Below are 23,691 nucleotides of genomic sequence, written 5' to 3' on the forward strand. Positions count from 1 at the left end.
ACTGGGCTGCAAAGGAAGGAACGGGGATGAGAGTTCACGTGGTTCCTCTCCCACCTTGTGTTGTCCTTCCTGCTCTGCAAGGACCTTGATCTCCCTTCACAAATGCATTATTTAATGCTACTGTAAAAGACCACTGTTGCCAAACCCACTGTCTTTCCCCCCCTTTTCTTGCGAGCTGTTCTGTTACCAGCTGTGGTGCACAGAGCTCTGGGCTGGCTCCTTGCCTGAGCCTCTGGGCAGCCATTCAGGTCTACCTGACTTGAGCACAGGTACGGAGCGCTCAGCAGAAATGGCAGTCATTTCCCCACTTGGCTGGCAAGGCTCATCCTTGGCAGTTGCCCAGTGTGATCCCCAGTTGTGGTTGGTGTGGAGGTAGTTTTCCATCGTTTCCTGGCAAGCGCTGTGAGGGAAACCATGTCTGCTCCCTTTGCTCTGCCCAAATTCAGCTGTTGGGGCTTGGGAGGTGAAGTCTGATCAGGTGATGTCCTTGGAGAGGGAACTTGAGCAGCAGCAGGGATTTGCTACCTGATATTCTCAGGAACGGATTCAGCTCCACGAATCGAGAATTAGCGTGGGATTGAAAGTCCTGAAAGTCAGTTTTGGAGTGCTTTTGGACTATGCAATCAGAAGATGCCCAACCCGTAGGTGATTAGTCTTGACTTGGAAACCAGCCTGACAAGGTCCTGAATGCTTGTTTCTTTGGTGCTTAGAAAGAGATGCTGGAAATGGGACACCACAGATGACCGCAGGTCCCTCCTGCGGGACACTGGGCTCTGTTCATGTGCAGAACAGAGCCAGTGGCAGGCCTGTGGATAAAAGGAGAAGGCACAGTCCACTGTGGTCCTTGATTTTTAGCTAAGAGGCAGAGATGACATTGATTAGCATCAACCATGAAATAAATTAATGAACGTTATACAGCTTCGGGTGCTGATTTCAGTGGATGTTAGTGGGTTTTGGAGTTTGGAGCCTGCCTGCTGAATTTAAGGACAGGTGAGACAGTGTAGTGCGTTCAGGACGCCCACGTTCAGTGGTTTAAGACATGTTGTGCTTGGATGTGTCAGCTGGTGCATTGGTGACAAGCTGATACTTTCCTCCAAGATTCAGGTCTTCGCTGTGTAGAACTGTTGCTGCTCTTGTCAATAGATGTTTGGGGCTCCCTTGGATTCATGCCTCAAAATCCTGCATGCATAATGGTTGTGTGGCTCAAGATCTTCTAAGTGTTCATGTACTCCGTGGAAACACCAGTTGCAGCTGAGGAATAGCCAAGCAGGGAACCTGTGGCTGGGAAGGCTGGTTACAATGAGTCCACTTTTGTGTCCATTTCATTCTAGGTGGGGAAACTGAGGCACAGAGCCATCCCTTGTTCAGGGTCCTTCATTGGGCCAGCAGCAACTTGGGGGCATACCCTGCCTGACACGGTGCCCTAAGCCCCACCAGCAGCTCTCAGCTGCTGACCGCTTTGGCTGCCTCCTGTGCACACGGAGGCTGTGCTGAGCACGAGGGTGACGGGCTGATGTGAAACCCTCTGTGGTTCTGAGACCCGCTGTTCTCTGTGGGAGCTGTAACGAAGGCCGAGCACTTTGCGATTCTCTTTAACCAAGCGAGTGCCTCCTCTGCCTGTCTTTGTCCTCACAGGGGCTGTGTCGTCGGACCGATTTTCCATTTCAACGTGCCTTCCCTCCACTTCGGTGACGTCTCCTTTGGTGAGTGTGCCCTGGGCTTGGACCACAGGTTGAGAGGTCTCTGCATGACCAAACTGGAGCACTTTAACACTTGAGCATCTGTCACTTGTGTCCCTCCATAGCAGCCTTCAGGGGTTTAAAACCAGGGCTGCTGCTTGCTTAGGCGGTATTTTGCCATCATGAGATCAAATAGGACCAAAGGAATAGGAAGTCGGTATTTTCTGCTGTCCCTCAGAGTTTGTTCAGCCCCAACCCCCCAGTCCTTGGCAGCAGTCTCTGCAGGACATCCCCACCAGGTGTGGTTGTATCCCTGGTTTTCCATTATCGAAAGTGAGTGTCAAAGCTAAAGTGCCGCAAACCTTTGCAGGCAGTAGTCAAAGCCAGCGTGCAGCGTGGGGGTGGTGTCCCCATTTGTCAGGTGAGGTGAGATGTGGTTCCTGCTAATGGCTCAGCAAGTATCAGGTTTGCCTCCAGGGAAGGGGCTGTGAGTTGTCACGTGCTCAGTCTGGTTGCTCCAAACCAGGAGGTGCCCTAAGGATCCTGCCTAGAGAAGCTGCCTCAGATTGCTTTGCATCATGCTGTAGTTCCCAATTTCATCCTTCCTTTCTCTTACTGTAGCTTCTCCTCGATGACAATCCACTCCTTTTATACATTGAAAACTGTGGGAGGAGTGTTTGTGGAGTTAACAGGGAATGTTATGGGTTGAATTTTCAGAAGAAATAGTCTGTCTGGATGCAGACTCCTCCGTGAGAAATAACTAGTACTAGTTTTGGTGCGAGTGCTCCTCACAGTTAGAGAGAGAAAAACTGGTGTTCAGCATCGCTAAGAGTGGGCGTTTCCAAGGAAGCAATCCGTGATCAGCGTAAGAGGGAACTTAAGTGACAACCAGTTCCTCGCTTAGCTTCTCCATCAGCTGTAATTCAGATCAAAAAGAGCTGAACTCCAAGTGCAGTTTGAGCATAAGAGAATATTCGTATGAGGAATCATGGGATAACTGGCAGATAAATTCATATTTGTGTTGTTTTCCCAGGTTTTCCTTGTACCCTGTCATGTCGCCTTACTAACAAGTCCTTGGTGCCCCTGACCTTCAACCTTCGCATTCCTGGGGATGGCTCGGGAGAGCCCAGTGTCAGCAGTTTTGTTCAGGTGGCGGACAACACTCGGTCATCCTGGAGAAAAGGAGCCCAAAGTCACGTCAAGCCGACGGAATTTACCATAACGCCCTGCAGAGGGACCCTCCGCTCCCAGGGACACCTGGATATCCAGGTAGGGGAAGAGTCCAACCCTACGTGCTTCAGCAGGTGGAGCTGAAGCTTCACGGATGTATGGGAGGACTTTGGTGATGCTGGCTTGGAGCATAACAGAGTGAGATCCCTGCAGTAGCGTTGGGCTTTTGTTAGTTGGGTTACTGGGGGGCTTTTCTGAAGGAGAAACGTTCTGTTTCCAAAACCGTAAGCTGAAGACCATGTACCATGTGATCAAGTACAGAAGCCATTCATGTGTTTGAGAGCTGCTTGGAGCGATTTCTTTGATTTAGAGTGGGCAGAGGAAGGATGAGGACAGAAGGTGGCTGTTAAAAAGAGAGATGTCACTGTATAAAGCAGTTTGCTTTTCTTCCCGGTCTTATTTCTCCTCTCCTGTTATGCAGAATGAGTTGTGTTCACTGCGGCCATCTCCAACGGATACTACAAAAGCTCTGGCAGCCATGAGTGGCACATCTTCTGTGTTGTCACGCTGTTTGTGGTCTTTTGCTGGGCCCCATTTTGCCCTCTGCTTCCCGCTGTAAAGCTGAACTCATTCTGTTAAAGTCAACAGATTTCCTCTGGATTTTTGCTGTTGTAGTTGAGATTGAAAATTAGTCCCTTGATTTTAATACGGTGGTGGGTAGAGCGTTAGTCTAATTGTGCTTTAATTTGCCCTACATGTGTCCTGCTAACTGCAAGGTGTATTTAACAAAGCTGATGTTGTCAGAAGCCTTTTGTTCCTCCCAGAGGCAGTGTTCTACCCGTGGGCCAGCAGCAGAATTAAGGCAAAATTGTCCCTTTCCTTACCATGGAACAAGAACCGGAGGGCACCACCCTTGGATAATGGCTTTTGGGAGTCATGAAGTGTTTGATGCTCTTCTCTTCCACCAGGTCACCCTGTGCTCCAACACGGTGAGGAGCTACGAGCTGGCACTGGTGGTGGACGTGGATGGTGTGGGCAAGGAGGTGTCGGCGCTGCTCCTCACAGCCAGGTATCAGCGCTTTCCTTGCAGCTCCTCGTCTCTCCTTGTGCACCCATCACCAGCACGTTGCCTCGCACCTGGTTTGTTGGCTCCAGCTCCAAATGAGAAGTGTTGCTCAATGAGCGAGTTCTGCCCAGCTGGCTACGAGGACAGCAGGGCTTTGAAAGCAGCCCGTGTGGAGAAGCACCCGTGCTCAGCGGACAGGCACGGCCCTGAGCCTTTTTTGAGAGGGAACAGTAATTATACTCATTATTGGCCTTGGTTTTGGTGCTTGAGGTGTAACAAATTTCCAGAGGGCCACCTCTCCTCCCCGCAAGTGGTGGGCTTGTGCTGGGCTGCGACCGAAATACAACATTTGTTTGGGACGCAGCGAGCAGCCTGCTGAAAGCTGGTGTCTGGTTCGGTTGGTGAAGACACATGCAAATGGGAAAGGGGCTTAGGGTAGGACTGGTGAGGGAAAAACAAAGGCAAGATCTTATGAAGGGGAAAGCAGTCCTTGATGTGGAAGGTGAGTGAGCTTAGGTTTCTTTTGAGCATCAATGTTCTCAGACTTCAGCCAAAAGTTGTTCTTGCTGCAGCCAGACTCAGTCCTGTTGGGCTGCAGTGGGTGTCAGTTTAGTGACAAGAGGGGTGCAGTTCCCTGGTGCTGTTCCCTCGTCCAGGCAGAGTCATCCAGTCAGCGCCTGGGCTGCAGTTTTGTAAAAGAAGAGCAAGTGGGCAGAGACAGCGCACGGACCCGTGGGGGTGAAGGGCCAAGGTAGCTGTAGGAGCTGGGAGAGAATGATCACCCGCTGCACGAGGCAGGTGGTGGCCTGTGCCCTCCATCTCTGGGGCAAATGGCTGAGTTTTCAGGCAGGGCAACAGTGGTGTGGGAGAGGAGGGAGTCTTTTTACTGGAGTCTTGGTTCCTTGAGTCTTGGTGAGCCGTGGTCCTCGGTGGGAAGGCTCCTCTAGAGCTCGTGCCTTGCTGGGACCGTTGGGAGGGTCCTTGCAAGCCTCCTAGGGCAGAGGAGGGGCAGAGCTGGTCGGACAGCTCTGGGACAGGGCACCGTGCTCTGCCTGGGCCCTTGGCAGCCTCTGTGATGCTGAGTCTCAGGGTTTGCCTCTCCTTTACAAGAGGTTGTTGAGTAAAACCAAGTCAAAGGTGATTTATGGATATATCCATACAGGATATGACCCTATCACTGTAGGGGTATTAAAGGTCTATTTGACAGTGACAAATGTGTTAGGCTCCGTTTCACGCTGTCTGGGGAGTGAACATTCTACATTCTCTCAGTGTGTCCAATTCCCTTTCGGCCATCTCTTTGCCTAGATGCGTGGTGCCTCTGCTGCGAGCGCTCATCCCCGTCGTGACGTTTGAACAGTGCCTACTGAAATTCCCTTGCCAGCAGACGCTGACCCTTGTCAACGACAGCGATCTTCCAGGCTGCTACAGGGTTCTTCCTCAGGTTTGGCATCGCGTCCGCCTCCTGCCCTCAAATGTTATCGAGGGGTTTATTAAGGAAAAAAAAGTGATTTGGATAAGACCTTGCTAGTTGAAATTCAAACCTAAAGGTTTGCTGAGAACAGGAACCTACCTGAGTATAATCTTTAGGAAGCAGTTAAAGAGGAGCCTACCTGAATATAAACTTTAGGAAGCAGTTGATATTCTGGTCTTTGGGATGCTTTCATGCAGGAGAACTTAGAGGGTTGTGAAAAGCTGCTGCGAGGAGGCTGCCGGCACAGGAGTGGGTGTTTGTGGATGCAGCAGCTTTTGAACACCCTGAGGGTGCTAAGCCCATGCAAGTCTTGCATGTTGTGTTGTGCCTTTCTGCGTTTCTCCTAGGGATTTTTAAAAATGTGTGTGAGTTGCCAATACGGTAGATGTTAAGGAGTTTAAAGTTTCCTCAAAGGTCCCTCTGAAGTGGCATTTGCTTCTGTCCCTTGCAGAAACGCAAGGAGGACGCTGCTGTGCGGTACTACAGCCCTGTGCCGTGTGGGATCATCCAGCCTCACAGCTCGGTGGAGGTCCCGTTCACACTGGAAGCCCAGGTGATGGGGAAGCAGGACACCATCGCTCGTATCGCGGTGTTTGGGAGTGAAAGATCCCCACTGGTGAGTGCGAGGGGAGAAGTGTGCCTTTGTGCGACTCATCTTGGTGGGGCATGAAGTGTAGAGGGCTTCTTCCAGGGAAAACAAGAGCTTGATATGGCTGGTGTGGGCGAGAAGAGGAGGGATTCATGGCGTAAGCAACAGCTAATGCCTAGAGAAGAGGAAGGATGGTATCCTCTTCGGTGGTGATCTACGTGTCCGATACAGCATGTAATGATGGATATGGGAGATGCCATAAGAAGCCCAGTCTGAAACCCAGCACAGTCCCTGGGTCTCGTACTCTGCTGTGTCATTAGATGAACAGTGACTGCTGCTTCGTTGGGGCTTTTGTTCGGGAGCGCCCAGGGACCTCCCTGAATGCCGCTAAAGCAAGCGCTGTGTAAGAAACCATGCTGAGGGGATGTTTTGTGCAAGGCTGGATTTGAGCTTTCCTGAAGGTAACAGTGTGGAAGAGGTGTGAAGACGGCAGCGTGGGGAACAGGGTTTCTTTATCCTCTGGTAGCGGGAGCTTGTGACTTTCAGATGGGATCACTCCGGCTTCCACACTTGCTCCAGGCTTTCTGTTTCAGTCTTACAACACTGAAAACTCCAAACAGATGTAGTTATCCCCAGCCTAGGAGTACCCTTAGAGCTGTCTAGTCTTTTTAAACTTTTGCTGTTGTTTTTTTTTATCTTTCCTACCTGCATCTTGGAGCAGAAAATCCATCTAGTGAGCATTGGAGAAGGACCGGTTGTCTACGTGCAGCCGAGTAAGATAAATTTCGGCAATATCCAAGTTCTACAAGATGCTTCTCGAGCTCTCTGCCTCTCCAATCAGACTGTCATCCCTGCGTCCTTCCGGGCAGAGATGGTAAGTAGCTGTGGGGCTATTTTCCAATGAAAAGGACTGTGACTTGATTTTTACATGCAACGTTTCCATATTGCTGTCTGAGAGAGAAGGCAAGCTATTCCGTCGCAATGCGGCACGAGGAGCCTGGCTCTGGGGGCAGCTTTAGCTGGGGCACCCCTCAGTTAAGTAGAGTTTGCATAGATTTTTGAGCAGAAATGAGTCTGGATCATTTTTACAAGTTCTGCCTTTATTTTGTGGAAGGTATTTAGCTGTGAGAGTCGTGGGGTTTGGAGCTCTGAGCTCAAGAGCACCCTGTGCCCTTTTGCTCCTGAAAGAGCACGGATTTCCCTACGGTTTGCCTCTTGCATCTGCATTCACTTTGTGTCAAACTGCTGTTAATGGTAGAAACGAGGGTGTGAGGTCTGTCCTCAAACTGCTCCTGGCGAGGCGAGTTTCACACCTACTGGGGGTCAAACCAGCTGGGTTGTTGCAGAAAAATACACTTTCAAGGTTGTGTACTTTCAGCCTGCGGACTCCGTCGTGTGGCAGAGCCTCTCTGGAGACCGGCTGCAGAAAAAGGCTGTTTAATTCCTGGAGGCTGCCTCGTGTGCCAAGCTGCCTAGCAGAAAGAGATTGGGTTGCTCCCCTGGCGGGGAGAGCAAGGCTGCTGCCACCAGGAAGGGCTCGTGTGCTGAGGCTGGGTGGGATGTGCTCCCTGCTGTGAGGGGCTCGGAAGAGGTTTGTTCTCCATGCTAGGTGGGTTGGACTTGTGGAGCTGGTAAACCCAGCCCTGGCACGGCAGGCTTGGCTGTGTCTGTGGATAAAGCACCAGGCAGTGTGTGAGAGTCCAGGCTCAGCCTCCTGGGCCAAGGAGGAAGGGGCTGAATTTCCCTCTTGCTGCTTTTCCAGCTGTTTGGGGGATAAATGTAACCTCCAAGTGGGGGATTCCCAGGGCAGCTTTCTTTGACTCCACACTGAAAATGCACTTTCCATCTCTGCAGAGAGCAGGCCACCTCGGATGGGTGGTGCTGGTGTATAAATGCTGAGTTTTGCATGCTTGTACCAGGCACTGACAGGCAGAGCTGTTGAGGTACTGCTGTCCCGGGGTGATGCCTTCCCTCCCTCCCCTGGGCAGCTTGCAGTGGACCCGGGGGGGCTGGCAGGGGTAGATGTGCCTCTCCATTGCCTCAGGGCCCTATTGTATGGGACTGAGCAATAAATCCTATCCTGCTTCACTGCAATCCCTGCCAATATTGTGCCTAATCAACAAGCAGAACAATAATATGAGTGGTTCGGGGATGGTTTCTTTCCCTGCAGTGAGATGGGCTCTGCTGCTCCATAGTCCCCGCTGCTGACTCCCCAGGGTTGAGTTACCCCCTGGTGAGCATCTCAGCTTCTCAGGACAGCTGCTGCTATCATGGAGATGTTCAAGCAGGCAGATCCAGAGAACCTGCTCGATGAGTTGTTTCAACGAGGGCCCTTCAGACTCCTCAGCACGGTGATGCTGAGCCTGCCGGGCAGGAGCAGCACTGTGGAGGTGAGGTGTGCTCCAGCTGCTCCCCTGCCCTCAGCAGCTGCCTGCTTTGGTGCTGTTTTGGTGCCTCAGTTGAAGTTTTGCCCTTTTGCTGCTGCCTTAGGCTGCCTGGCAGTTTCTTGATGGACAGAAGAGAGGACTGGATAATTTTAGAACTCAAATTTGAGATGCAGTGGGGTGTCAGGGTGACTTGCACACGTACATCCGAGAGCAGAACTGGCTCCGGCTGCCCCTTAGCCTAGCTGGTGGGTGGCTTGGGCATCCTTCGTTCACTTGTGCCCTGAACCCAAGTCTTGTGCTCTCTAAGATGCCAAAGCCTCTGCTTTGATTTCCTGCTTGGAGATCACTGCAGGACGGTGAGCTGGGATTTCCCCAGCTCCCGTTTGATGGCTCATCTCAAAACCGTGACTGTTTGCAGTCAGGCTTAGAGATCACGGTCCCTGCTGGAAAGAAAGAGCTGTTGACTGAAATTTTCACAGTGCTGTTGGATCAGCAATGTTACAGCACACTGACTGGCAGCTCGACAAACTGAGGGAGATTAAATGAAGGGGCAGCAACAGGGCAAGTAAAAGGCTGGTGTCTTGTCCAAAGGCAAATGCTGGAATGCAGATGGCCACGCTGCCACCTTGGTGGTATCCTTAACCGTCATGTGCAAATTGCTGGGAGAAATTTATGGGAGAAAAGAGCATTATCCGAGCAAGCAGAGATGGTTTTGGTGGGTACCTTCAGTTTGGGATAGCAACATGGGATTACCTGGAGTACCCCTCGTGCACAGGCTTTCCCATCCCCCTGTCCTCTCTGTTGGACGAGTTGCAGGGAGCAGCACTGAGCATCTCTGCCACCAGAAGGAAATAAGTAAGGAACCTCCAAAGCTGTGTGCTGAGATGGGGCTTTTTGGGTTTGAAGAGGAGTTTGAAGGACTTGATACCTGAGGCCTCTGTTGGCTTATCCCTGCTTGCCAGGGTGTCTGCGGGTCTGCGACCCTTGGGACCAGTGTGTCATCCCATGTCATCCTCTGAATCCTGTGTCTGATGTGCTTGTCCTTGTCAGGTTGCTTTCCCAGCTGCCAGGCAGCCCCTTTAGAGAATCGTCTGGATCCAGCAAGGGGAGGATTTGGTTTTTTCTTGGGTAGAAAAGTCTGGAGGAGTAGGTCAACATGCAGGAGCTGCTCATGCCCTTTCAAAATTGCTGTATTTCAGTAAGGGAAGAAATTGTTATTCTGCTTGTCTAGGGCAACTAAACTTGTCGTATTGTGCTGCACCCGCTGGCCAGCTGAACTGAAGAAGGGCAGAAGTCTTCAAGGCAATTAGGCTCCTGCAAGCAAGAGTGACTCCACTAAGTGCTTTTCCCAGAGGAAAAGCAGGAGGAGTTTGGTTATTAACCGTTGTGCTTGGCCGCAGCCGGCCAAGCTGTGTCCTGGCTGGAGAACCCCGATGTGCAGAGTGGTGGCACTGGTCTCCCCAGCCCAACGGGGAGAACAGATGGGATCTGGAGGGGTGAGCTATGGGCAGGGGACACAAACGGAGACAAGCCTCGTCACCTCACTCGGCAGTCTATTAGCTGAACCGAGCGTGACAAATTAGGCTCCGCTGTCAGTGGCAGCGAGTGCCACGCTTCAGTTTTTGTCTTTTCTGCTGGCTTTAGAGGCCATGTCTCTTGATTTCAGTAGAACATCCCCTTGCTGGTGCTCTGGGGCAGAGGCTAAACCAAAGTGGTGCCTGTGCTTTTGCCAGGGAGATGCTGGTGCTGAGGTGCCAGGAGGAGGCTGGTTGTTGGTGGGAGCATCTAGCCAGCCTCAGGCTCTGATCTCCACCTCCTCTTGGGGCTTGGGGTACTTTTGGGCTGTCTTCTGTCACTGGCAGCCTGTGTGGTAAAGAGTAGCTTTGAAAGGAAGAACGCGAGGTCCCCCACCTTGGGCCTGCTGGGACAGACAGCTGGGACAAGGCTCTGTGCACAGCTGAGGTAGGAGGGGGCTTTATTTCCCCTTCGTGTGCAACCTCTGCGAGGAGCGACGGGTCAGCCTGACGAGGTGCGAATGCTGTCTTGCTAGAGCTGGGCCTTGGTAAAGCACAGCTGCATTTTTGATATTGAGTTCTGCTTCCTCGTTCACTTGCGCAAGGCCAGAATGACGGGATCCCTTTAACGAACGGGGCTGCAGTAGCTTCCGGAGATCTGAGTGCGGTGGCTCCTCAGTCGTCCCTCAGGGCAGCCATCCAGCCATCTCTCAGATGCACGCTGGTTATAACCAAATGTTGGCAGCTCTTCTTCACACTGGAAATCTGGCCTGGGAGAAGCTAATGATCTCAGCATTGAACTTCTTGTTTGAGTGATTGATCCCAACGCTTGCCTAGAACTCAGGGACTCTGATGTCCAGTAGTGCAAGCCCCTACAGGGGCAAAAATAGCCACCGTCTTTGTCTACCCAGTGCCTACAGCTATTGCATCATTTTCCGGAGCATTCAAGGATAAGCAAGTAGCAGGGATGTTATCAGAAGTTAGAGCGTGGTCTTCAAAGTGGAGGAATTTTTTTAGTGTGACCCTGAGAGACTTCTTGTCTCTGGGACACAGCCTGGATGGGTGTAGGCAGAAGCTGACCTAGAAATCCAAGTGAATCTAGCCCGGCAGAGCCTTTTGGTCCTGGCAGCTCTCCTGTTCAGTGATGCCCTGTGCTGCCCCTTGGACCCACACCAAATGCTACCTGAAAGAATGAGGACACGATGCAAATGGTGCTCCTCCGGAGCGGGCTGTTGGCCTGGCAGGGCCTGCTGGGTCTGCGCTGGGCCACTCTGGGAGGTTCAGAGTCTGGCTCCATCGAGACAGCCTGTCATTATTCCTCAGTAATAGCTTCTTGGGTACAATTTACTGCCCAGCTTGTGGCCAAGCTTTGATAAATGAGCTTTGTCAGAGAGCAGACTTGCAGCTTCACCTCTGGAGCAGAGCTGCCAGGTCTCCTTTTCAAGCGAGCTACCCTGTGCCCGCCTGAATCAGAGGAAGAGTTGTACATTGATGTCAGTGAGAACCTCCCGCCCAGCGGCTCGGTAGGAACGTGTTGGCTGGGAGGCCCTGGGCCGATGGCAGCGCAGTGGCTGCCTCCGAGGCCTGGCGATCAGCTACGGGCAGGATGCAGCGACAGCAGAAGAGGGTTGGTGGGATCCTGTGTGGTCAGTGAGTGTTCACCCTGTGCCAACCGCCTTCCTCCCTCCCATTCTTACCTAAGACTTTCTTTTGCAGCTCTAGAGGAGAAATTAAACGGAGCTGAGTTTATTAGTTTTGCCAGCGCCTGAATCCTTTTGATGCCTTTGGCGTGCTCCATCCTGGGATGCAGGCGTGCAAACCTGACCTGCTCTCCGTGCTGGGCACAGCCAGCCTAAGGAGATGCCGTAGCTCAGGCACCTACACACACTGTGGGGACCCTGAGTGCTCACCAGGTTGTTGCTTCCCTGGCCTCCAGCTCGTCTTGCCCTTGTTAGCAGAGGTCGTTCTGAGGGGGTTATTTAAAATGCTTCCCGTGACGTTGGAGTGCTGCTTGGTTTTCTGACGCTTCTCTCCCCCGGGCTGGCTGGTGGCCTGTTAAAGCTCAGTGCTGCCAGCCTGACAGATGGAAACTCGAGCGGACTTCACCTGGATCTAGCCTTGCTTGGCTTGTGTCAGGCCTCCAAGCACAGCGTTGGTTTCTATTTAAAAAAGAAAAAAAAAGGAAAACCCCCTTCTGTTACAATACTGCAGAGGTGTGGGTGAGTAGTGCCTGTCGTCCCAAACCCAGCACTCAACTGTGGGGTGCAGGTACCACCAACACAGTGATGGACACTTGGAAGGCGTACATCTACACCCCAGTGCATTCCATGCTGGGCAGGGAGCATTGCATGCAGCTTCTCTTCTGCGAGCAAGCTTGCTCCCTGTGACTGTGGTTTTAGATGGGCTGGGGGTCCAGCACCCTTATTGCCCCATTTGTAGAGGGAGGTGCAAGAGAAACAAGAGGAGGAGAGTGTTTGGGAAGCTGGGGTCATGTCCACAGAACATGTCTTGCAGTTTTCTTTGTGCTTACGGCTTTACTGCCCTGCTGTAACCACTTAGAGCTGAATTTTCCAAATGTGGCCGCTGTTGTCGGGAAGCCAGGAGAGAGAAAGCAGCTTCTCTTGGCACACACTCCAAAAGAGAGGCTGGAGGGGGAATAACTTTCTTGGAGGATGAGCATCCCTTGGCTTGGGCAAAACTGGGTCAGTGAAGTGAGTCTGTTAAAGGAGGGTAAAGTAGAGGTTGTATAAGCTCCTGCATAGCTGCTGTTTCCAGACACTGTAGCTTAGATTTAGGGAAATTAAGCCTTTGTGGTTTTTACCCTCGAATCTTTAGTCTTTCCTTTTCCTGCCCTCCCCCAGGCTCCCTGGTTTCCATCCTAAGTTAGTGTTTGCCCTGTCTTACAGTCTGGCAAATGCTCGTGCTGGAGGATTGAGCCCAGTAAAGGAGTGATCCCCCCCGAGGCCGAGGTGTCTGTGGCTGTCATAGCAAACTTGGACGACACTGAGAAGTTCGAGGACGAGGTGAGCGTGTACATCGAGAACAGCTGTACCTACGTCATCCCTGTCCAGGCTGTTGGCATCGGCACCACGATCGTCACCGACGAACGATTTGCTCCGGAGCTCAACTTGGGACCTCACTTCAGGTAGGGTATCTCTCAGCATCCACTTCTCCCGTGGGCTCAGCAAGGAGGAGTTTGGCTGTGGTCCTTCAGGCTGGTTCTTTAGTGCTCAAGGTCCTGGCACTGTTTCACTGAAGCCCCAGGGATTCCTTTAGAGACATTTTATGGCCACTTGAAAGTTCTTAGATACCCTCAAAAGCCATCCAAATGGAAAGCAGTTGCTCAATTGTGACTGCATTGTCTCCAGTTAGAAACCATTTATTTTCTCACTCTACCAAACAAAGATTTGGAGGAAAACAGCAGGTCCCAGAAGCCTCCGGCTGGAAAACGCTACATTACAAGTATAAACCTCTTTCCCTTTGCAATAGCATTGCTTGCTTTTCCATTCGCTATGGAGTATCGTCTCGCCACAACAGCAAACCTTGGCGGTAGCTTGTTAGCAACCCCTCAGCTAAATGAATGGTGCTGTTTTGTTTCCCTTCTGCCCAGCAGTCCTGGAGGAGCAGCAGAATTTCTTTGCCCTGCATTATGCTTCAGTTCACTCCTCTTTTCCAGCCCCCCTGCCAGGCTGCTCTTTATCAGACGTAGTCGCTCTTCCCTCGTTTCTCCTGCAGCTTTCCTGGCTGTCTGCTCCGCAGCAGCAGCCCGAGGCACGGGCAGGCGAGGCGGCTGCAGGAGCAGCTCTGAAAGGGAGAGGGGGAGAAGCCCGCTGAGGTTGGGTGGGATAAATTGGGAGTGTTAATTGAAAGAGCTTAGCTCGAAGGAGGGGATTCCCTGCTCTTAATGCCTGTGTCTGAAGGTGGGCACGTTCTTATAAAGGAGAGAACAATAAGGCTTTTCAAAGTGCTGTTTGCCTTGTGTTGGAGACCTGTTGGGATGAGAAGAATGGTCTTCTCAGTGTCTGTTCCTTTCCCTGGCTGCAAAGAGGGTCCACAGTGCTCAGATACTGAAATTTTGGGCTAGAAAGGAGAGGTTAATCCTACCTTAAGCATTTAGGATAGATTTGGGGCGGGGGGGATAAATGTGCACCCACAAGCCATCCACGTAAGCAGGGACGTTGCAGGGAGGGTGGTGCTTGTGCTCTGCGCAGCCACAAATTGGCTACACAACAGAGGGGACAATGTCAATGGGATCCATGTCGTTGTCTTCTGCCACCCTTCATGTCTTCGCCTGCATACTCGGTTTGGAGTAGCTGTTGCTGTCCGCAACATAAACCATTTCATACTGAGCTGGTGCACATCATTTTCACCAGTCTGTTTCAAGGACAAGTTTGTTCTGTGCTGTCACTTCTGTGTTTGTATTTAGCTGCTTGTGGCAGACATGCGTTTTGTCAGCCACATATTCCGTACCTTTCAAAAAAAAACAGTCACTGTTCCAGGAACATTTCCTGGCCATGCTCAGATCTATAGAGGGTAAAAGAATTGCTCCAGACTAGCCTGCAGTTAGTGTTTCTCTACCTGAAGGAATCAATTTCCACTGAATATCCATTTTGGCTTACATCGGCTCCAGTTATTCATCCCTTGTTGTCACTCCGTTCCCCCTCAGCAGCTAGATCCGGTCCTGCTGCTGTGTTCGTGTTGGGGAAGCTTCTGTTGATCGCGTGTTCTCACAGTGCGTTTGTCTTCCTAAAACACAAAACCAGCTGCACCGTTCAGGCAAAGGGTGCTGTGTTGGGGGCGATGAGAACTGAGTGCTCCCTAAGGGGTGGGGGGATGAGGGGGCTAACATGGGTGCCAGGGCAGGGGCCTCACCAGCGAGGCCAGTGGTGCCCAGATCACCAGATGAGTCCATACACCCTGCAGCTTCCCAATAGCGTCTTCAGAGGAAGCCACCTGAGGCAGCAGCTCCCCAGGGGAAGGTGAGATGGCAGTGAAGCTGTTGCTCCATCCCCTTGCAGCCAGGACAAGGGCAGCTGAGCGTCCGATGCAGTGAGACCTGCAGGAAGCACCGTGGAGAAATGCTCTGATAATTGAGCAGCAAAGGCTGCTGATGCTCTGTCCACAGCAACTGAGGTGGTGATCTTGAGGAAGCTTTTTCTTGCTGTATGCAGAGACACCAGCTGCTGGATGGTGATAAACTTAGGGGCAGCCAAGGTCTGACGTTTGCTGAAGCTTTGATCTGGGTCAGCCTTTTCGGAGGTGGGTTTATTGCTGAGTGTGCCGTCAGAGAACGTCGTCGGGGCGCTGCAGCGGGGCGACCGCTGGGAGACAGCAGCTCCCATGACGTTTTCCATCTCTGCTTCTCTCCTAGCCTGGATCCCTGCTGTTACCGCTTCAAGGTAACGAACAAAGGGCGACAGACCCACCTGCTCTACTGGACAACGGAAGGTTTTGCCCCGTTTCACCGGCGTGATCGCCCCCCTGCCAGCAGTAAGGCCAAGGGCAGCAGCTCCTCCCAGAGGCCCCAGCCTGCCTGCCCTGTGTTTAAGCTTCGACCGCTGAGGGCAGAGCTGAGGCCGGGCAAGAGTGTGGAGATGATGCTGGAAGGCTCCTCCAGCACTCCCCAGGTGAGGTCCCCCACGAGGGCTGTCCCTTCCCCGTCAGATCACCTCCCCTGGGACTTCTTCTGCAGCCCCTAGACATTTGCCTGCGAAAATGAGCAGGTGCTTTCAAGAAACTGTTTTAAGGCCACAAGTTACCGTGGAGCCCCAGTGGCTTTCCTTGCTGGCCACCGTCAGTTGCTAAGGCTTTTTCGTGTTGCCATAGCTACCATAAACCCAATTTGCTGATACCAAAATATAGGCTGAAGGAAGCGTTGCTGCTTCAGGGGCAAATGGGGGGTTACAAGGTGTCGTGTGCTGAGGCAGGAAGGGAGGGCAGAGAAAATAAGTTCACTGAGATGATGAATACAGGCAGAAAGTAAATTAAAAACTGCCAAGTAATGTGTCTGGGGGAGCAGTGAGTAAAAGCACCTGCGAAGGGAGGGAGTGTCTGGGAGCAGCATCATTTTTCCTCTGTAGACAAACATGGGCAGAGGGCTTGTCTAGCGCTGAGTCCTGGAGGAGAAAAACGAACACAGGGTGTCAGCTCTCATGATCGGAGTGACGTTCGTCCATGTGGGAAACTGTTCCCAGGGATCATTATAACTGACAGTTTGACTTTTGTCAATGTTTCCGTAAGAGCCTGCCCCAGCGTCCCAAGGGCAGTCGGGTCTTGCAGCACCCTCGGGTGGCAGCTCAGGGGGGAACATTTCAGCAGGGTCCCTGGGTGCCCTTCTTCCCAGGGGAAACCCAGCTCTGTGCAGAAGCTGCCAGCTGACCCTGGTGTGCATTCCCTGGCTTCAGGACCACTGGGCACAGATGTTTTAAGGAAATGCGGAATAAATCTGCATTAAGCTCCTGCTGATACTGGTGTTTTGAAAGGTGTCTTAAAGGGTTCCCTCAGCAGTAGCTTGAGGCAGACTTGATTACTCCCCTGGGTGCCTGCAATGGGGCTGTCCCTGTGCAGTTCTGAGCCCAGAGGTTTTGCTGAAGAGGGGAAAAAGGTTCCAGAAAGAAACTAGTGATGAGGGCACTGGTGAGGGTGTCTTGCCTGGAAGGCCAAAAGGGGATCTGTGAGCTCAGCTGTGGCTACCTGGCTCCTGCAGTCAAAGCCAAGACCATGGGAGCAGGCTTTCCACCTTCCTGAGGTCTTGAGAACTTAATACTCTTCAGGTTGGCCAGAAGCCCAGCCCCCTGCATTGCACGTGCAACACAGATGATTTTCAAGTCTGTAGGCTCTGAGGAGGAGTTGGGTTGTGGTGTTGTACCAGAAGGAAGAGTGAGAAATGAAGGGAGGAATTTTGAGGCAGTGAAACCATGCGAAATCAGGAAAAAGTCTTGAAGCATCCCACTTAAGCAGAGGGTTTTCACCTGAAGGGCAAGACATGTCTTTCCTGGGGAGATTTCTTTTAAAACCAGCTCTAGGAGGGCACAGCTCATCCTAGGAATGAGCGATCCCTTTACCTGAAGGCTGGCTGGCTATTTGATTTATTTTTTTTTCCCAAGGAAGCTTTCCACTTGGCTTCCAAGGAGCGTTTGCTGCCGTTGGCCCTTCTATCACTTCTTTCTCTTAATATAGTTCCATACTTTTTTCTAATTAGTTCCTACAGCTTTCTGTAAGCCTTATGCTTGGCAACAGGACAAACCAAACCAATAATCCTTTGGGGCAGGGGTTATTACAGCTGTAGGCAGCACGTGACTCGCGAGTGCCGTTTGTGGCTGTTGGGGTGTAGCATTGCGGGCCTTTGAGGTCAGAATAAACAGGACGCGGCACGAAGAGAAAAGGGGGCGATTGAGGAGACCAGGGACTGTAACTGTGTGGCAGTAACACGGCCCGTGGTTGGGTGGCCAGCAAATGCAGGGTGTTTTCTGGACCCTCTGGGTGACGTGTGACTCTTGCATGCAGGTGGTGAAGGAGCGGCTGCTGTGTCACGCCGTCGTGGGGAGCGAGGCAGGGAAGGCACAGATAATGCAAGTGGATGTCACGTGTGAGTTTGTTGCTCCCGTTCTGCAACTGTCCTCCAGAGAAATCACTTTCCGGGTGGAGAAGGTAAGTCTCTGGGTTGCATCCTGGCATTCAGTAGCGTGGCTGAGGACTGGAAGCCGGTGGGGCGTGTGTGCTGGTGTTCAAAGGAGGGAGTTAAGCAGCTTCTCCAAGTCCGCGGGGCTTTGGCTGTTGGTCTGAGCGGGACGAAGCTTTTGCCCTTAACCCCAAGACCATCCTTTTGCTCCTCTGGGGTCAGGGACAGTCTCAGATTGGGGGCTGAGCTCTATTCTGCCCTTCTTGATGTGGAAACAGAATTGAGCTGCTGAGCCAAGGGCACGGGGTGAGATGGTGTGTGGGGACCCAGGAGAACAGCGTGGGCTTTCCACAGCTACCTCGAATGCTGGGGCTGCAGGTGGGAGAGCAGATCGCTGCAGCTGAGCAATGCTCAACCCCCTCCTGCCCTTTCTGAGGTGCTTTGTAAAGTAAGTGAGGTTGTTTTCAGAGTTGGGACTGGGTTTTTTAACTTCACCAAAGTAAAACTGAGATGACAGCTGCTCAGGGATCATGGGGGGGGATCATGGCCACTTCTAGAGAGCCACCAGTTTCTGTCCTCGGTATAAAAGGGAGGTTTTTGACGCTCCTCGGAGGCACGGTGATGTCTTAACACCGATCCTGTAGAGAAGCTGAGACAGACTGAGATTCCTGTCAACGCCTCAGTCTGATGAGGAAAAACTGTCCTCTCTTGTCCCTCTTTGCCTTCTCTGCTGTTGGTATGGATGCTAGCTCTGCGTTTCCCCAAGCCTTACTTTCTTCAAAGGACCTGCAGGTGTCCTTCAGCTGCAGTGATGATGACACCAATGCAAAGCAGATGCCCTTTGTTCTTCTGATCCTGACTCCTGCATCATCTTTTCCTCTCCCATGAGGTGTCAAAAAAGAGAAGATATTTCACTATTTAGTTTCTGTGTTTTCAGGTCTGTCCTCTGGTTCCCAGGCTTCCAGAGAAGCACAAATTCCTGTGAGCAGGCAGTTCAGATTTTAGTTAGAAGCTTTTCAGCCCCCCCTGATGTCTGCCTGTGGTCTGCTTGATGCCACGCGCTCCGATTTTTCAAGGGCTATGACACTGCAGCTGTTTGATATCAGGACATCCAGAACTGGTTTCCCAAACACAGTTTAGTTTATATAAACCGTGCAGGAAGCCCAGAGCAATGCATAAACAGGAAGAAATAGCTTAGGCTGAGGTAGCTTTGAGGCTACAGACACCTTGTCGCCGTAGCAGGGACAGCAGGAGACACGTTGCAAGCGGACTGTTGAGGTTTCTAGCTGGCTGTATGTGCCTTGAAGTGTTCAAAGCCAACCTTGGGCTACTGCAGGCTCTCTGCTACGGGCCAAATCCTGCTTGCTTTTCTCCTCTGACTGGCATCACTGCTTTTATGAGGCTACTGGAACCGATAAGGTTGTAAGAAATGACTGTCTGTGAGTGAAGATCATCTTGTGCCTTTCTGCCCAAGAGAGCATACGAAACTGGAGACAAAGGGTCGGTCTGGGTTCACTTTCTGGTTTTGCTCTTGTTCAGGCAGCTGCCGCCTCTCAGGGTCCTGTTCCCTCATCCGTACCCAAGACTGTTTCCCTGTCCCCTGGGGGATGCTGTGGTTTCTGAACATGAGAAACATCCGATATACTTAGAGAAGAACTTTCTTGAAGGGTAGAAACTAATAAAAATAGTAAATAGAGATGTATGCACTTTGGGGGTTGAAAAATTTGAAATGCATCAGAAGGGGAAGGAGATCCATGGGCACTTCAGGTTATTTTTTCCTTGTCTTCGGTTTCTGTAGCAACCCAGTGATGTCCTGACCCTTCAGTACAAGCCTCTCTCTTTAAAAAACGTCTGCTCCCTGCCACTCAGCATTGTCCTGGCCTTAGGGCAACCCTTCTTAATCTGCGATGTGGACCAGCAGCCCCTCCCTGCAGACGTTCAGGTGAGCAGCCACAGACCTTCCTGCTGGGGGCGGGTTGCAGAGGGAGGAAGGTGGTGGTGCGTTTGTGTGGGGAGGTCCTCTAGCAGACAGATTTATTCTGTAGAGTCAGCAGTAGACTGGCCTGAACTAAATCAGGTTTGAAATGAGCCAGTGAAGGAAACAGAATATACCTGACTTGGGAAGAGACGTCCTGGCTCTGAGACACGAGGAGAAGGGAAGAGACAGCGAGGTCTGGGCAAGCCACGTAGTAAAGGTGTCTGCTGGAAACCATCCCAGCTCTGCAGCAGCCGTCTCATAGAACCTCCAGAGCAGCTTGCTCTCCAAGGGCAGCCCTGCTTTCCGGGAGGCTGAGGACGCTTCTCCAGCTGCTGCCTGGCGCCTGCCCCGTTGTCGGTAGAAGCTGTTGGACATGGACTCTGCTAAACACGTGTTGTTGTAGGCATGGCCGCCACGTCTGTGCCGTGCCAGTGAGTAGCCTCTGCAAGGGCGAGGCAGCGACGCTGTGTCACTTGTGCTGTGAGGTGAAGGAGTTCCTCTAGAGGCAGGGCAAAAGGCTCTGGCGTGCCAGAGCGCTGATCTGGTTGTGTATTTAGTGTGTAGCTTCTGTGGGTCCAGAATTCAGGAGAACAATATTTATTTCCCTCTTGTATTGGTGCAGAGCACAGTGACGTGAGCCTGAGAGAGTCTCAGACCAGAGTCTCGTGGTGCTTGCAGTCAGGCGCACTCTGGGAAGAAAATGAGGGATGAACTGAGAAGCCTGAGCTGGGGGTCACCCTTTGAACATTGGCATGTTTTGTGCTATCAGACCCTGAGACTTCATCACCCTGGTGATTAATACTCTTCATCTCCTTGCAGCCCATCAAGCTGGAGATAGGGGAGGAACTTCATCTCTCTATCAGGTTTAACCCTGCTTATGAAGAAGACTTGAGTAGCCGGGTAGTAGAGAAGGTTCTGAAGATCAAGTTCCTTGAGCATCCTCATGAGGAGCTGGTCACCGTTCGGGGAGAAGTCTGCTTCCCGGATCTCCGTATCCACACCACGGCCCTGGACTTTGGCTGCATCTTGAATGACACTGAAGCTGTGCGTTACGTCGAGATGACCAACTGCAGCCCGCTTCTCGTCCGGTACCGCTGGTTGTTCCTGACAGACGGCCACGTGAGCCAGATGAGGTACGTGCACCTTTGCCCTCTCCTTGAAGCTCTTCTCCTTCCCGATCTCGTGTTTGTAACTTGCAAAGCCCAAGGCTGTTTGCCTGGGGTGTGACAAATCACCTTCAGCTCTCCCTTGAGGAAATAACGCCTATGGGCTGTGGTCAGGCTAGGTGCTCGGGGGAGAGGTGATCTCCACGGGTGTGACTCTCAGAAGGAGACAACGTTCTCCAGCCAAGCTGGGACTGTGAAACACTGCCAACACTTCTCACGTAGCCCGTAAGCCAGAGTCCTGCTCAGTCTCTGGAGCTACAAAGCCGTGCTTAGGCACTTGGACACGTAGATATAGAACATGACCTCGTGTCCTTCCCTACCAACCCTGTGTGTTGTCACCTCATGCTAAGAGCCTACACAGGCACTGCCACCAGAATGATGTGCTGCTGTCCCAGTCTCGTGCTGCTGCTTTGCTGTAGCCTCTGTGCTGGTTCCCTGGGAAGGAAAGCTGGTGTGGAAAGCTGCTTTCTCAGACCTTTGTGGCCTGAGGCAAACACCACCTCGGTGAAGTGAGTTTTTGTCTGTCGAACTGCACGCCACGTTCACAAAGCTGCTACTTAGTGTTTGACGGCGAAAGGGCAGGTTCTGCTGCGGCTGTAGGTACAGCTGTAGATGTTGGTGGGAGCACTTGTCTCTGAACATCCCTGGGAATCCCCAGGGCCATCCAGAGCTGCTCTGTGTTTTCCAAGCCCAAGAGCAATCTTGCAGTCGTGCTGGGGCACATCTATAAACACGTTTCTAGCAGTTCCTCCCACTGTGGCCTCTCTGCATAGTACGAAAGTCTAGTCTGGGCAGTTTTAATTACAGTAGCAAATGGTTTTTCCATAATGCCCCAGGAAACCCAGCAAAGTTAACTACTGTGCATTGAGGTGCTGCTATTACAAATAATAGAGATCATCAATAAAGAGTTTTGTTTAGGGAATTGGGATTTGGCTCAGAGGAGACGACCTATTGGGAGCTGGAGATTAGCTGTGGCTACGAGGAGGGCTTGGGGGAGAAGACCTGGGGTAGCCCACGCACAGCTGGGTCTTACCAAGTAACAAGCAGGCTTTAGTGTGGCCCTTGATGCATGGCACCTCCAAGAACAGACCCTGAAATGCAGAGGAAGGTCTGCAAAAGCAGGTGGAGGGAGATGGGCAGGGAAGGAGGAGCAGGGCTGTAAGCTCTGTTTGGAGGCTGCTGTCATCTCCTGGTAAATTAGATGAGGGTTTAATTCCAAACTAAAGGGAAAATGTAACAATGCATATATTTTGTAATAACAGAGAAACAAGGACATTACAGCGAAGCCTGTGTGGAATTCATTTCCTCTGGGGAAAATTCCACTTGTTTGCCAGTTGCCTGTTTACTTTCCTCTTATGTCTTTGTTTGGAACCAATTCAGGTTTTTGGAACCGTGAATGCCGAATCAGTTTTCAGTTTTTAATTACCCAGCTCCACCTAAATTGGCTTTGCTGGTCCTGAGCCTGCAGGTGCTCGTTCTTCCAGCGGAGGCTGAGTCACCTGACTCTGCTGCAGAGAGTAGCAGCTGAGGGTTCTGAGCATCTGGCAGGAGAGGAGCCTCTGCTCCAGAGGGTTTGGCATAGCCCCTTTGCTGGCTCGTTAGCGCTGTGCATGTTACGAGAGCTCCCTCTTCTGCTCTGCCTGTTAATTAAGCAGTAATGTACTCCCGGTCCCTCACCGGGGCCAAGCCTTGTTCTTGTGTGCAGCTGCAGGAAGGACAAGTCAGGTGGGACCTCTCAGGTTAGGAAGAGCAGGGCCTCTAATCCAGATATGAAAACCAGCCTTAAATAATTAGCTCCAAAGCTAAAGAGAAATATTGATTTGGGAGCACATCATTGAAGGCACCGACTTCCCAGCTGGGAATGAAGCAGCCAGGTTGCTGTAAAACCTCTGCCTTGTTTGACTGTGGGGGGAACACTTGCAAATAGGCACGGTGCCAGGCAGGCACGGTTGGAGTGTGTCCATCCATGTGCATTAGGAATACAAACAGAGTTACTGTGAGTGCCTGCTGTGATTTACACCAGGGAATGTAACCTGAGTCACCTGGGAATGTTTGAAAATGTGAAACCATTTACTTTTTACTGACAGATGTTGGTCAGACTATGAACAGCTTGTTTTAGGAAGGAACAGAGCTGTGTTTGGACTGCTTTGCTTGAATCATTTGCCACGTTGGTCCCCAAATGGTTTGTCTTTAGAAACTGCTGGGGAGGGAATCACACCATCGGCAAGTGCCACATGGGCTATAACCTTATTTCAGCAGAGCTGCTGCCCTTTTAGCGCAAGGTGCAGTTAGAGGTGCTGTTCTGCAACCAGGGAATACCTGCAGCCCAGCAGGGAGCTGAATCTTGTCATCATGTATGGGTTAAAAATGACCAGAGCTTCCTTCCCCAAAGTGCTGATCGCTGCTGCTTTGGTGCTCATCAGGGGTCAACGGGCTGTTGAACTGTGAGTCTCTGCCTGCAGCTGCTCGATGTGTCTTTCCACGTTGCCTTGTGTGTGCGAGGGTGTCCCGTGCGGGGCTCTGTGGGCGCCCCTGGGCGGTGCTGGGCTCTGTCGGGGTCGGGGCACAGTGGGCTGCGGGCTCCATCCCTGCTCCTGCCGGACAGTGCTTGGAGAAAGCCACGGGGATCACCGCTTGCTGGTACCGACCTGAAGCTGCGGGTCCTTGTCAGGGGCAATATTCAGGATAAATGCGGAGGAGAGCTGCAGAATCTGTCGCTTCGGCCTGCTGGGCGGGGGAGGCCCATTCCACGGCCGTGGGTGCTTTCAGGAGGGCACTGGTGGCTCTGCACTAGCTCATCGCTGTCCGGATCTGCCCCTTTGGGTCTCCGTCTCAGCTTTTTGCATGGTTTGTGTGTCTCTTGCTGTCCTGCTGCGCTTTTTACCTCCCCACAAGGTGTTCACCGCTGTCCTCTTCCATTTCTCCTTGCAACCCGCTGCCTGCACCGCCGCTATACCAGCGTCATCCCTGGGCAGCCCCAAGCGTTGACCTGCTCCATGCTGGTTTCTGCTGGGTCAGACCCATTGCTGAGCTCACACCACCAGTGCCCG

At 52.0% G+C, this 23,691-nt stretch overlaps 1 pseudogene; it reads left to right on the plus strand.

The window, feature by feature from the left end:
- Window positions 1-23,691, plus strand: part of LOC147413517 (axonemal central pair apparatus protein HYDIN-like) — a 115,702-nt pseudogene that overhangs the window by 39,887 nt on the left and 52,124 nt on the right.

This window comes from Leptosomus discolor, chromosome 27, assembly GCF_034619465.1.
Source record: "Leptosomus discolor isolate bLepDis1 chromosome 27, bLepDis1.hap2, whole genome shotgun sequence".
Lineage (NCBI taxonomy): Eukaryota > Metazoa > Chordata > Aves > Leptosomiformes > Leptosomidae > Leptosomus > Leptosomus discolor.